This window comes from Arachis ipaensis, chromosome B04, assembly GCF_000816755.2.
Source record: "Arachis ipaensis cultivar K30076 chromosome B04, Araip1.1, whole genome shotgun sequence".
NCBI classification, from domain to species: Eukaryota; Viridiplantae; Streptophyta; class Magnoliopsida; order Fabales; family Fabaceae; genus Arachis; species Arachis ipaensis.
In genome coordinates, this window is record NC_029788.2 from 72,777,169 (window position 1) to 72,788,704 (window position 11,536).

The window sequence follows — 11,536 nt, forward strand, 5'->3', positions numbered from 1 at the left end:
TTGAATAATGCAAGAGATCTCTTTTCTCAGTCTATCTGTAACTTCAGCTGGAAAGTATTTTTTCAGGAATTCTCGCCTGAGCGTATCCCAGTTAGTAACGGTCGCTTCAGGTTGAGTGTAGTACCACTCCCTCACCTTTCCTTCGAGAGAAAACGGGAAGGCGGTCAGCAAAATAGAAGTTTCATCTGCACCATAATGCCTAACAGAAGAACATGCTGTCTGGAAATCCCTTAGGTGGTTGATAGGCTCCTGAGCAGGTAAGCCATGAAACTTGGGCATAAAGTTGATTAATGCAGTCTTCAGTTCAAAATCTTCAGCCAGATTTGGATGACGCACTTCGTACGATTACAGAGTAAACTCTGGGGCTCCTGCCTCCTGGAGAGTGATCCTCCTAGGTTCCGCCATATTACCTGCGCCTAAATCAACCGAATTAGTAGAGACGGAGCTTGTTTCTTCCTCAAATGGTGCTTCAGATTCACCCTCTGATGAGACTGGTGAATTGATAATAATCACTTCACCACCCTTAGAGGGTAGCCTACGTCGAGCTCGCCTAATACATGAAAGAGTTCTTTCAATTTCAGGATCAAATGCGGCTAAGCTTGGATCAGGGAGTGAACGTGTCATTCAATGAAAGAAACATACAGCTCATGGTAATAAAATAAAATAAAAATATGCAAAAATTAAAAATATGTACACTAATTAATAATTTAGCACATAATTGCAATTCCCCGGCAACGGCGCCAAAAATTGATTCGAGGAGTAAATCAGCCAATTAAGAAATCAATATAGAAATACATTGCGAGTATAGTCCTTAACCAGCAAAAATCCGCTCATCAATTTAGAAAGGTTGTCACAAAATTAGAATAAAAATATTGGGAGTATGAGTCCCAGGTCGTCTCCGAACGAGTTGACAAAAAGGGTGTTATCTTATTAATCAGGAGTTTTTCGAGAGATTTTTGAGAGTTGAATAACAAGAAATAAATAATTGTAAACTACTGCAATGAAAATTAAAAGAGAGTTATACATTATAATTAAAACGACTTGACTGGGGGAATGATTAAATAGAAGTTCTATCCTTGTTGGAATTCTCTCAAGTGTAGTATAAAGAGGTGTCAAGTGATTGAGCTAACTCTTATTCGCAAATCCTAGACCTCTCCCTTGGGAATGTCTAGGGTTAGTAAAAAAAGAATTAGCCAACAATGTCCAATTTAACTAATCACTTGAGCATTCCAACTCAAGTGTCTCCTCTTAATCAACCTCCATTCCAAGTTGGGAGTCTACTGCATCAACATGGATACCATCTTCGTTGTTGGGAGTAGGGAATAGAAAAGAGACATGATAATCAAATTAATTGGAAGCAATTAAACAAATAATAAAATTTAAATGGAAAAATACTGCTTGCATTAATAAATTCTAAAAACAATCCAATTGTAACTCTAAACAAGAATTAAGAATATGGAATAATAAGGGAATAGGAAAACAAACTAGAATAATATCTTCAACGGAGGTAATGACTCTTCAATATCCAAAGCAAAAGCATAAAACTAAGAATATGTGAATGTAAAAGAAAACCTAGAGGAAGAGTAATTCTCTCTCTAGATTCAGATCTAAAACTAAAACTACGCTAATGAGAATCTCTGTTGAGTCTCTGCTCGTTCCCTGACTCTAGTCTGTGTTTCTGGGCCAGAAACTGGGTCAAAACTCGGCCCAAAATTGCCCCCAGCATTTTCTGTTATTTTTGCAGATCACGCATGTCACGCGTACGCGTCAGTCACGCATACGCGTCCCTGGTCATCTTCGCGTCTCACACGTACGCGTCAAGCACACGCACGCGTCGTCTAGCAGAACTTCAATCCACGCATACGCGTTAGGTACGCGCAAGCGTCACTGTAAAATCTCCAGATTGCGTGCACGCGTGAGCCATTTATGCGCGTCGATGCTCGCTAGTTGTCTCCTTTATTTTTTGTGCTCTTTCCATTTTTGCAAGCTTCCTCTCCATCCTCTACGCCATTCCTGCCCTATAAGGCCTGAAAACACTGAACGCACAGATCACGGCATTGAATGGTATATAGGGAGACTAAAATACACAAATTAAGGCTTAGGAAGCAAGTTTTGAACCATAAAACAAAACTAGGAAGGAATTATAAAACCATGCAATTTGTATGAATAAGTGGGCAAGGACTTGATGAAAACCACTCAATTTAGCACAAGATAAACCATAAAATAGTGGTTTATCATGAGTCATCCTTCAAGTTCCAAATTCATCAAAGTCAATGGCCACCACTTGAAGCTGTATCATGGTGAGAAGAGGAAGCACAAGGAGCTGGAGATCTTCCTCTTGGAGGATCCACCAACAGAAGAAGACAACCCACCATGGTACGATCTTTCTTTTTTATTCTTAGTTCTATCTTATTTTTTGTCAGTGTTACTTTATAAATTCTGCATAATCCTTTGCATTCTGCATAAATAAAAAAAAACGCATTCGACACGCAAGCATCGAGGACGCGCACGCGACACTTGTGAATGCGAAAAACATTGGGTTTGAACAGAGAGTTACGCGGGAGTGGCACTGGAATCATGCTTTGCATGCAAACAAGCCCATGCGTAAGCGTCCCGAACATATACGCGTGACCCCAGAAATCGGCGTAAATGGGTGTTTGAACAGAGTGTTGTGATGGTTTGGGGCTGGAACTGTGCTAGAGGCACAAACTTAATCACGCATACGCGTCCCTGACGCGTGCGCGTCATTTTCCCCTAATGGTTATCCACGCGAATATGCAAATTTTGGTTACTAGGCTATGCGAATAGAGAGTTGTGCATACACGTGGCTGGTCTCGCACAATTGGCACAACAAGGGGCACGCGTACGCGTGCTTGACGCTTACATGTCGATGTCATTTGTGCGCATCCCACGCGTACGCGTGGTGTCCGCGTGCGCGTCACCTGCGCTGCCTCACTTAAACCAGTACGCCGCCCAGATTTTAATTTTCCCCTCCCAAATCCTAAATCTCTCTCAATCCTAATTCTTTCTTCTTTCCCCCTTCTTTCTTCTTCCCTCTTCTTATTTCTTACTTTCTACTTCCTTCTTTCCTTTTTCATCTTCTTCATCAGGTTTCTTTTCTTCCTCTCCTCTACTATTTCATTCTTCATTTAATTATTACATTTAATTATTTTTCTTTCTTCTCAATTTCATTTTAGTATAGTTATTTATGGTTTCTTTTTCATTCCTTTTTCATGCATTTTTATGTTGGTGTTGGAGCTTTATTTGGGTCTTACTCTATTTTATTTGAACTTGTGGATATTATGAGGAGTAATTTGACAATTGACATTTTATTATGTATCTCATATACACTTGGATTACTTATTTTAATTCCTTTTTTAACTTGAACACCAAGTGTTTCTGAAAAAGCCAATATGGCATTTTGAATTCTTTTCTATTCTATTCTTACTGCTTTAATGCATCTTTTTCACAACACTTGCTTTCCACATGTATTGGGCTTATCATTCACAATTGTCATCATACTAGTGCTCTTTAATTTGGCACATTCAATATATGATGCTTGAATTATGCTTCTGATGCTTCTTACTTGCATGCCATAAACCCTCTTACATCTAATTGTTATGAATTGCTTTTATGATCCTAATTGATGTCTTACCTACATGTTGTAGCTACTATGTATTTAAGCTATTATATTTTCTTTGGCATTCATTATCACTTAGAATTTCTTCCTTCCAATCATTAGTTATCTATATTTAACATTCTTCCTCTTTCTTTCTTCCTTAGGATAGGTACCAAGAAAGGAAAAGAGAAGGCTATTGACAAGACACCGGCAAGGAAAGGTACTAAAAGGACTGTGGCTAAAGCACAACCCATTACAAGTGTTAAGCCACCCACGAAGCGGGTAAAGCGGCCAATCAAAGTTGATGAGGCGGAAAAGGCATAACCTGCTAAGGACTCTGCACGGTTCACTAACCGTTACTCTGAGCAGATGTTCCCATCCTGGCTGAGAGAAACTACAACAATGAGCACTTACTCATTCTTCCAACACACTTTATTGATTTTGTGGAGCCACGCATTGAAAGAAGACAGTGGAGAATCTTGAGAAGATAGCCATGGGAGGCCAATTTATCATGGGTAGTCGAATTCTACTCCGATTTCCACTCGCCTACCCTGTAGTCCATTTTTGTTCGTCAGAAGCAAGTACCCATCTCCGAAGGGGCCATTCAGCGAGTATTGGGTCTTCCACCTAGCCCAGAGGGATGGGACGCCTATCAAGAGGCCTCTTTCAAGTGCCAGACATACCGGTTTAACTAGAATACCGTGCCAAGCCTTAAGTATGGGGATGTCAATACCTGACTTCCGGAGGTAATCTTTCTCTCTTAACACCAATATATTATTTTTTATTTTGTTAGATAGGATAGATTGCATGATAATAATTGCTTGCATGTATGTTCTGCTTGGTTGAAATAATGAGTTTCTTTTCAAGACCCTATTTTTTGAGCATTTCACTAATTCAAACTGAAAAATTGTGTTAAACTTGTTTGAAAATTGTAATTTGGAACATGGTTTATACCTAAGAACACACAACCTGTGAGATTTTGAGCTTAATTATATGATTACATTATTTAACCATGATTTTATTCTTGTGTGTTTGCTCCTCTATGATTACAATATGTGCTTTGTTCCATTCTATATGTCCATTGTTTAGTGTATATTCACACATACATGTGATTGAGGCCATCATTTGATATCAGCTCACTTATCCCAAATAGCCTACCATTCCATTCACCTTTGTTTGCCACCTTGAGCCTTTTCAATCCCCATTTGTTCTTTATATTACCACATCACTAGCCTTAAGCGGAAAAACAATTAATTACCCCAGTTGAATCTTTGGTTAGCTTAAGATAGAGATTGTATGTCAATCAAGTGTGGGGAAATGTGGGAACTTTGGTTGATGGGAATGTGTATTATTTTTATTGACAACAAATTTGAGAATTTGGGTGCTACTCATGTAAAATTATGAAAACCACATGCATTGATATACCATGCTTTTATAATAAAAAAAATTATTAAAAAAACGAGAAAAAAATTATATATACAATATAAATAAATAAATAAATAAATAAATAAATAGGGGATAAAATTAACCCAATATTAAGTCCAATAAAAAGATCAATGCATATGTGATGAAATTGAAGAAAATTTGATACATGAGTATGTGAAATATACAATAATGAGATTATGGGTAGCTAGGTATAATTTTAGAATTATATAGAGTGTGTGTGTGTGTTAGGTGAGAACTTAGGCTAGTCAAAGATTCAATTTACAGCTCACTTGGCCATACATATATCCTCACCCTTACCTTAGCCCCATTACAACCGTAAAAAGACCTCATGATGTTTGCATTTGTACGCTGGATATTTGTTGATTGGTTAGATGAAGAACAAAGTTTTAGAAAGCATGACTAGAGAATATTAGAGTGGATTAACCCTAGACACCTAAGTGATTAGAGTGCATATACACTTCCAGTCAGGGTTCAATGCTTGACTCTATGTTCCCGACTTTCATGAGCTATCTTCTTACAAGTCTACTTGTCTTTTATTGTGTGATTTGAATCAGTGGAATCTGATTTTTGTTTGTCTTAGAGAACTTGTTTATTTTAACCAAGTAGGTAGAAACATCTTAGCATATAGTTACATTCATGTACATAGGTTGCATTGCATGAGTCTTACTTTCCCACATTCATTCTTTTAATCTCCTTGAGCTTAGCATGAAGACATGCTAATGTTTAAGTGTGGGGAGATTGATAAACCACTATTTTATGGTTTATCTTGTGCTAAATGGAGTGGTTTTTATCAACTCTTTGCATGCTTATTTATACAATTTGCATGATTTTACAATTCCTTCCCAATTTTATTATATGATTGAAAACTTGCTTCCTAAGGCTTTAAATTACCAATCTTTAATTTCCCTTTATACCATTCGATGCCGTGATCTATGTGTTAAGTGTTTTCAGGCTTTATAGGGCATGAATGGCTTAGATGATGGAAAGGAAGCTTGCAGAAATGGAAGGAACACAAGAAACTAAGGAGCTAACCAGTGAGGATCGACGCGCATGCATGGTTCGTGCATGCGCGTGACTTGGTGCATTCTACTGCGACGCGTGCGCGTACCTGACGCGTACGCGTGACACGTGAAGAAGACCATCGACGCGTGCGCGCGACTGACATGTACGCGTGACGTGTGTCACGTGCAGAAATTATAGAAGACGCTGGGGGCGATTTTGGGCTGGTTTTGGACCCAGTTCTCGGCCTAGAAACACAGACTAGAGCCAGGAGACAAGTAGAGACTCAACATTCTCATTCACTTAGTTTTAGTTTTAGTTTTGAATCTTAGAGAGAAAATTTCACTTCCTCTAGGGTTCTTATTCTTCATATTCATAGACTTCTAGTTTTATGTTTTTGGATTGGATATTGAGAAGAGTTACTACCTCCGTTGAAGTCTTTATCATTACAGTTTGCTTTCTTATTTCCTTACTCTTTTTATCTCCCATTTACCCTGTTCAGAGTTACATATGGATATATTTGATTTTGGAATTCATTAATGCATAGAACTATTTTTACCTTTAATTAATTTTCAGTTATTATTTTATTTAATTTATCATGTCTTCTTTTTATTCTCTTTATATGTCTATGAAAGTGGTATTCATGTCAATGGAGTAGACTCCTAACTTGATTTGGGAGTTGATTAATAGGAGACCCTTGAGTTGGAATACTTAAGTTGTAATTTTAATTAGAAGTTGTTGGCTGGCTCTCTAGTCTCTAACTCTAATCCATCCTTAGGAGAGGATTAGGACTTGGGATTCAGAGTTGGATAGTTACTTGACTTTCCTTTATCAGGTAAGGGATAACTAAGTAGAACCACAACCTCTTACTATTACACTTGGCAAAATTTAACAAGGATAGAACTTCCAATTAATCTTCTCCCAGTCAAGGCTTTTTATTTTAATTATATAAACTCTCTTGTTAACTTTTATTGCTTTAATTTATAATCATTTATTTTTCTGTTCTCCAACTCTAAAATTTCTCGGAAAACTCCTGACCAATAAATTGCACTCTTTTGTCAACTCGTTGGGAGATGACCTGGGAATCCTACTCCCAGTATTTTATTCTCAATTTGTGACAATTCTATTTAAATTGATAAGCAGAATTTGCGTCAGTTAAGAACTATACTTACAATGTTATTTCTACACTAAATTCTTAATCGGCAATTTTCTGCCCGTCGGTTAAGAGCTTGAACACACAAAACTAGTGAGATTTTGAGCCTATTTGATTGGTTGCATTTTATCAACCAATATTTTATTTTTGGTGTGTGTTGTTCTCTCTAAAATTGTGATCTTTGTCTTGCTTAATTCTATATTTCCATTGTTTGATGTATGCATGCACTTATATGATTGAGGCCTTGTTTCACTGAGCTTACATACCCATATGACCTTAACCTTTTCATTATCCTTTGTAAACCAATGTTGAGCCTACTTATCCCATTTATTCTTTACTTTGGCACATCATTAACTCTAAGCGTAAAACAATAATGTCCTTAATTTGAATCCTTGGTTAGCTTAGACTAGTGAGAGTGTTCATGAATTAAGTGTGGGGAAGTTGGGTTTGGAAACATCTGGTTTGAGAATTGGGTGTTGCATATTCCTGTGAAAATGTGTAAAATAATAGTTGAGCACATATTATTGCATTCAATAATTTAATCATATGCATTGAGGAAAACAAAAGAAAAGAAAAGAAAAATAAAAAAATAAAAAAAGGGACAAAATGCCCCAAAGTAAATGGTGAAAGTAATGCATATGTACTGTAGTCGAAATTAGGATGCATGAATATGTGGAAAAACATAGTTAGTGGGTAGTTAGGCTTTATATTATGATTACATGCATTGTCCTAAGTTAGGTGAGAAGTTTAGGTTAATTAAGGATTCAGATTTTAGCTCACTTGACCAAATACAATCCTACCTTGACCTTGACCCCATTACAACCCTTAAAAGACCCCTTGATTTGTGTATTTGTTCATTAAATTTCTGTTGATTGGTAGAAGAAGAGCAAGTCTTAGAAAGCAGGGTTAGTAGAGAATTGATGGTTCGATGCTCGATTCCTTGTTCCCGGCTTTCATGAGCTATCTTCTTCTGCAAGTGTAGTTGTACCTTATTTCATGATTTGAATTAGTGGAATCCAGTTTATGTTTGTCTTGGGGAATTTGTTTACTTTTAACCAAGTAGGTAGAATCATTTTTTGTATGTAGTTTCATTCATATAGATAGGTTACATTTAATAAGTCTTACCATTCCTCTTCACTCTTTTATAGTTTCTCTTGAGTTTAGCATGAGGGCGTGCTAATGTTTAAGTGTGGGGAGATTGATATATTTTTAGGGTTTAACTTGTGCTTAATTGAGTAGATTTTATCCACTAAACTCACACTTATTCATATAATTTGCATGTTTTACATTTTCCTTCCTAATTTTGAGCTATGATTGAAAACATGCTTCTTTGGCCTTAAATTTGCTAATTTTAATCCTCTCTTATTACCATTCGATACCGTGATATGTGTGTTAAGTGTTCTCAGGGTTTATAGGGCAGGAATGGCTTAGAGGATGGAAAGGAAGCATGCAAAAGTGGAAGGAATACAAGAAATTGAAGGAATTGCTAAGCTGTCAAGCCTAACCTCTTTGTACTAAATCGATCATAACTTGAGCTACATAGGTCCAAATGAGGCGGTTTTAGTTATGTTGGAAAGCTAACATCCAGGGCTTCAAAATGATATGCAATTTTCCAAAGATGCCATGTAGTAAGACAACGTGCACGCGTGTATCACGCGTATGCGTGACCTTGCAAAAGTTTAGTGACGCGTACGCGTGGGCGACGCGTACGCATGACAGAGCCATGTGTTGTACGTATCAGAAAATACTGGGGGCGATTTCTGGGCTATTTTTGGCCCAGTTTCAAGCCCTAAAACACTTATTAGAGATTACAGAGTGAAGGAATCAAGGAGACAACTTTTCATTTAGATAATTTCTCAGTTTTAGATGTAGTTTTCTAGAGAGAGAAGCTCTCTCCTCTCTCTAGGTTTTAAGAATCTTAGGTTTAGCTATTTTCAATTTTAGATTTCTACTCTATTTAAATTTAGTTTCTCTTCTACTCTTATTTGTTCTAGTCCTTTAGTTTATCTATCTTCTCTTGTTGCTTTATTTATTCTCCAATTTGGTTTATGAACTCCATGTTATATTTAATTTCTTATTAATGCAATTTGAGGCATTTTATATTTATGATTATTTGTGTTATTGATGCTTGCAATTTGTTGTTTGGATTTTATTATCTCTTATTGCTTTTCTATACTTTTATGATGTGCCTTCCAAGTGTTTGATAAAATGCTTGGTTGGATTTTAGTGTAGATTTCCTTCCTTTTGGCTTGGTTGAGTAATTAGAGACTGTTGAGTTATCAAACTCCTTTGTTAATTGATAATTGAAAGTTACTAGTTGATTTGGATCCCTCTAAAGCTAGTCTTTCCTTAGGAGTTGACTAGGACTTGAGGAATCAAATTGATTCATCCACTTAACTTTCCTTCATTGTTAGAGGTTAACTAAGTGGGAGCAATGGACAATTGATGTCACAATTGATAAGGATAGCTAGGATAGGACTTCTAATTCTCATACCTTGCCATGAGCTTTCTTAGTTATTAATTTAATTTCCTGCCATTTTATTTCCTTGTTCCTTATTTCAAAAAACCCAAAAAGATAACTTTCCACAACCAATAATAAACTACACTTCCCTGCAATTCCTTGAGAGATGACCCGAGGTTTGAATACTTCAGTTATTACTTTTAGAGGTTTATTACTTGTGACAAACAATTTTATTTGCATGAAAGGATTCTTTGTTGGTTTAGAAACTATACTTGCAATGAGAATTTATTGTGAATTCTTTACTAGCAAAAGTCCATTCATCAAGTGAATCTTCACCCGGAAACCCATGATACTTAGGAAGCAAGTTGATTAACCCACTCTTACGTTCGAAATTTGCATCCAAATCTCGATAACGAACTTGTAGCGGTTGCAAAGTGATGTCGGGAACCCTCGATTTATTCAGAGTGATCCTCTGTGGTGCTGCCATGTTTTTGTCACTTAAGTCACTCACAGAAACTTCAGACCTTCCAACAGAAAAATACAAGGTTCCCTTATGAAAAGAAGAATGTGAATCACGGTTAGAGGGCGACAGTGAATCGGGTTCCTCATAAAGAGAATTCCATTCACTATGCACAAATACTAACCGGCGCCGAGCTTGCCTAATATGATTTAAAGTTCTTTCTATTTCAGGATCAAACAAGGCTAATGATGCGTGTGCATCTTTAGTGTTTTTCTCTTAGAATTCCAATTAGTAAACTAAGAGTTATTACAAGATAAGCAGTGATTTCATGATTAATTGAGCAATACTTTGATTTAGTGTGCATTCATTGATTACAAGAGAATTTAGAAGAAAATTGGTGAAGATTGAAGAAAAGGAAGGCCAAGAATCACTTTGAGCAAGAATAGAAAAGCCAACAGAAACCTCTCTGGACCAAACAGAGAGCTTCATGTACAACGTGGGAGGACAAGCATACCACGCCAACCAATTATGCCTTCCTAGGGGCATTAGGCACTTCCATGTACAACGTGAGAGTGCTGGCGTACAACACCAAAATGGAGGTCGTGTGTATGCATCTCCCATGTGTACGCACAAGTGGCGAAAAATGCATAATCATGCGTATGTATGACCCACGCATACGCCTGACCCCCAGTTCAACGTGGTACGTAGAAGACATTAACGTAGGATGTGAAGGCATCAATGTTGTATGCGGGCTATCATGCGTACGCACAACAAAATGATTTTAAGCAATCATGCGTGCGTATTAGGCATGCATACGCACAATTACACTTTTATGTAGTACATGATATTTTTCACGTACAACGCAGATAAACCCCAATTTTGTGGTTTATCTTGTGTTGTTTTTAGGGAATTTTATCAACTTTTCTCACATTTATTCAATAAAATAGCATGGTTTTGAAATTCTCCCTTAATTTGATTCACCTTTGATTCCACTAGATGCCTTGATGTGTTTGTTAGTGAATTCAAGTTGAAAAGTCTAGGAATGGATCAAAGGAGTGAAGAGAAAAGAATGAAAAGTGGGAAATTCATGAAAAATCAAGGATTTGGAGTGCATTCATGGACGCGCATGCGTGACAGACGCACACGCGTGGAGACAAGGTCGCCAAGCTACGCGTACGTGTGACATGACGTGTACGTGTGGGAAGTAAATTGCCAAGCGATGCGTACGCGTGACCCATGCGTACGCGTCATAGCTTGCACTTGACCTCATTAAATTGAAAATGCTGGGGGCGATTTCTGGGCTTTCCAGGCCTAAATCTAATGATTCCAGGGACTATTTCATGCAGAATTGAAGATTGGACAAGGGGGGAAAACTTAGATTAGTTATGATGAGCCTTT

The 11,536-nt window shown here is 37.2% G+C and overlaps 1 long non-coding RNA gene across 1 annotated transcript; it reads left to right on the top strand.

Annotated features, from left to right (window-relative positions):
• Positions 1,757 to 9,033, top strand: LOC110270668. Its single transcript, XR_002360310.1, has 3 exons — positions 1,757 to 1,766; positions 5,443 to 5,448; positions 8,901 to 9,033. It is a non-coding gene; the product is annotated as an uncharacterized LOC110270668 (long non-coding RNA).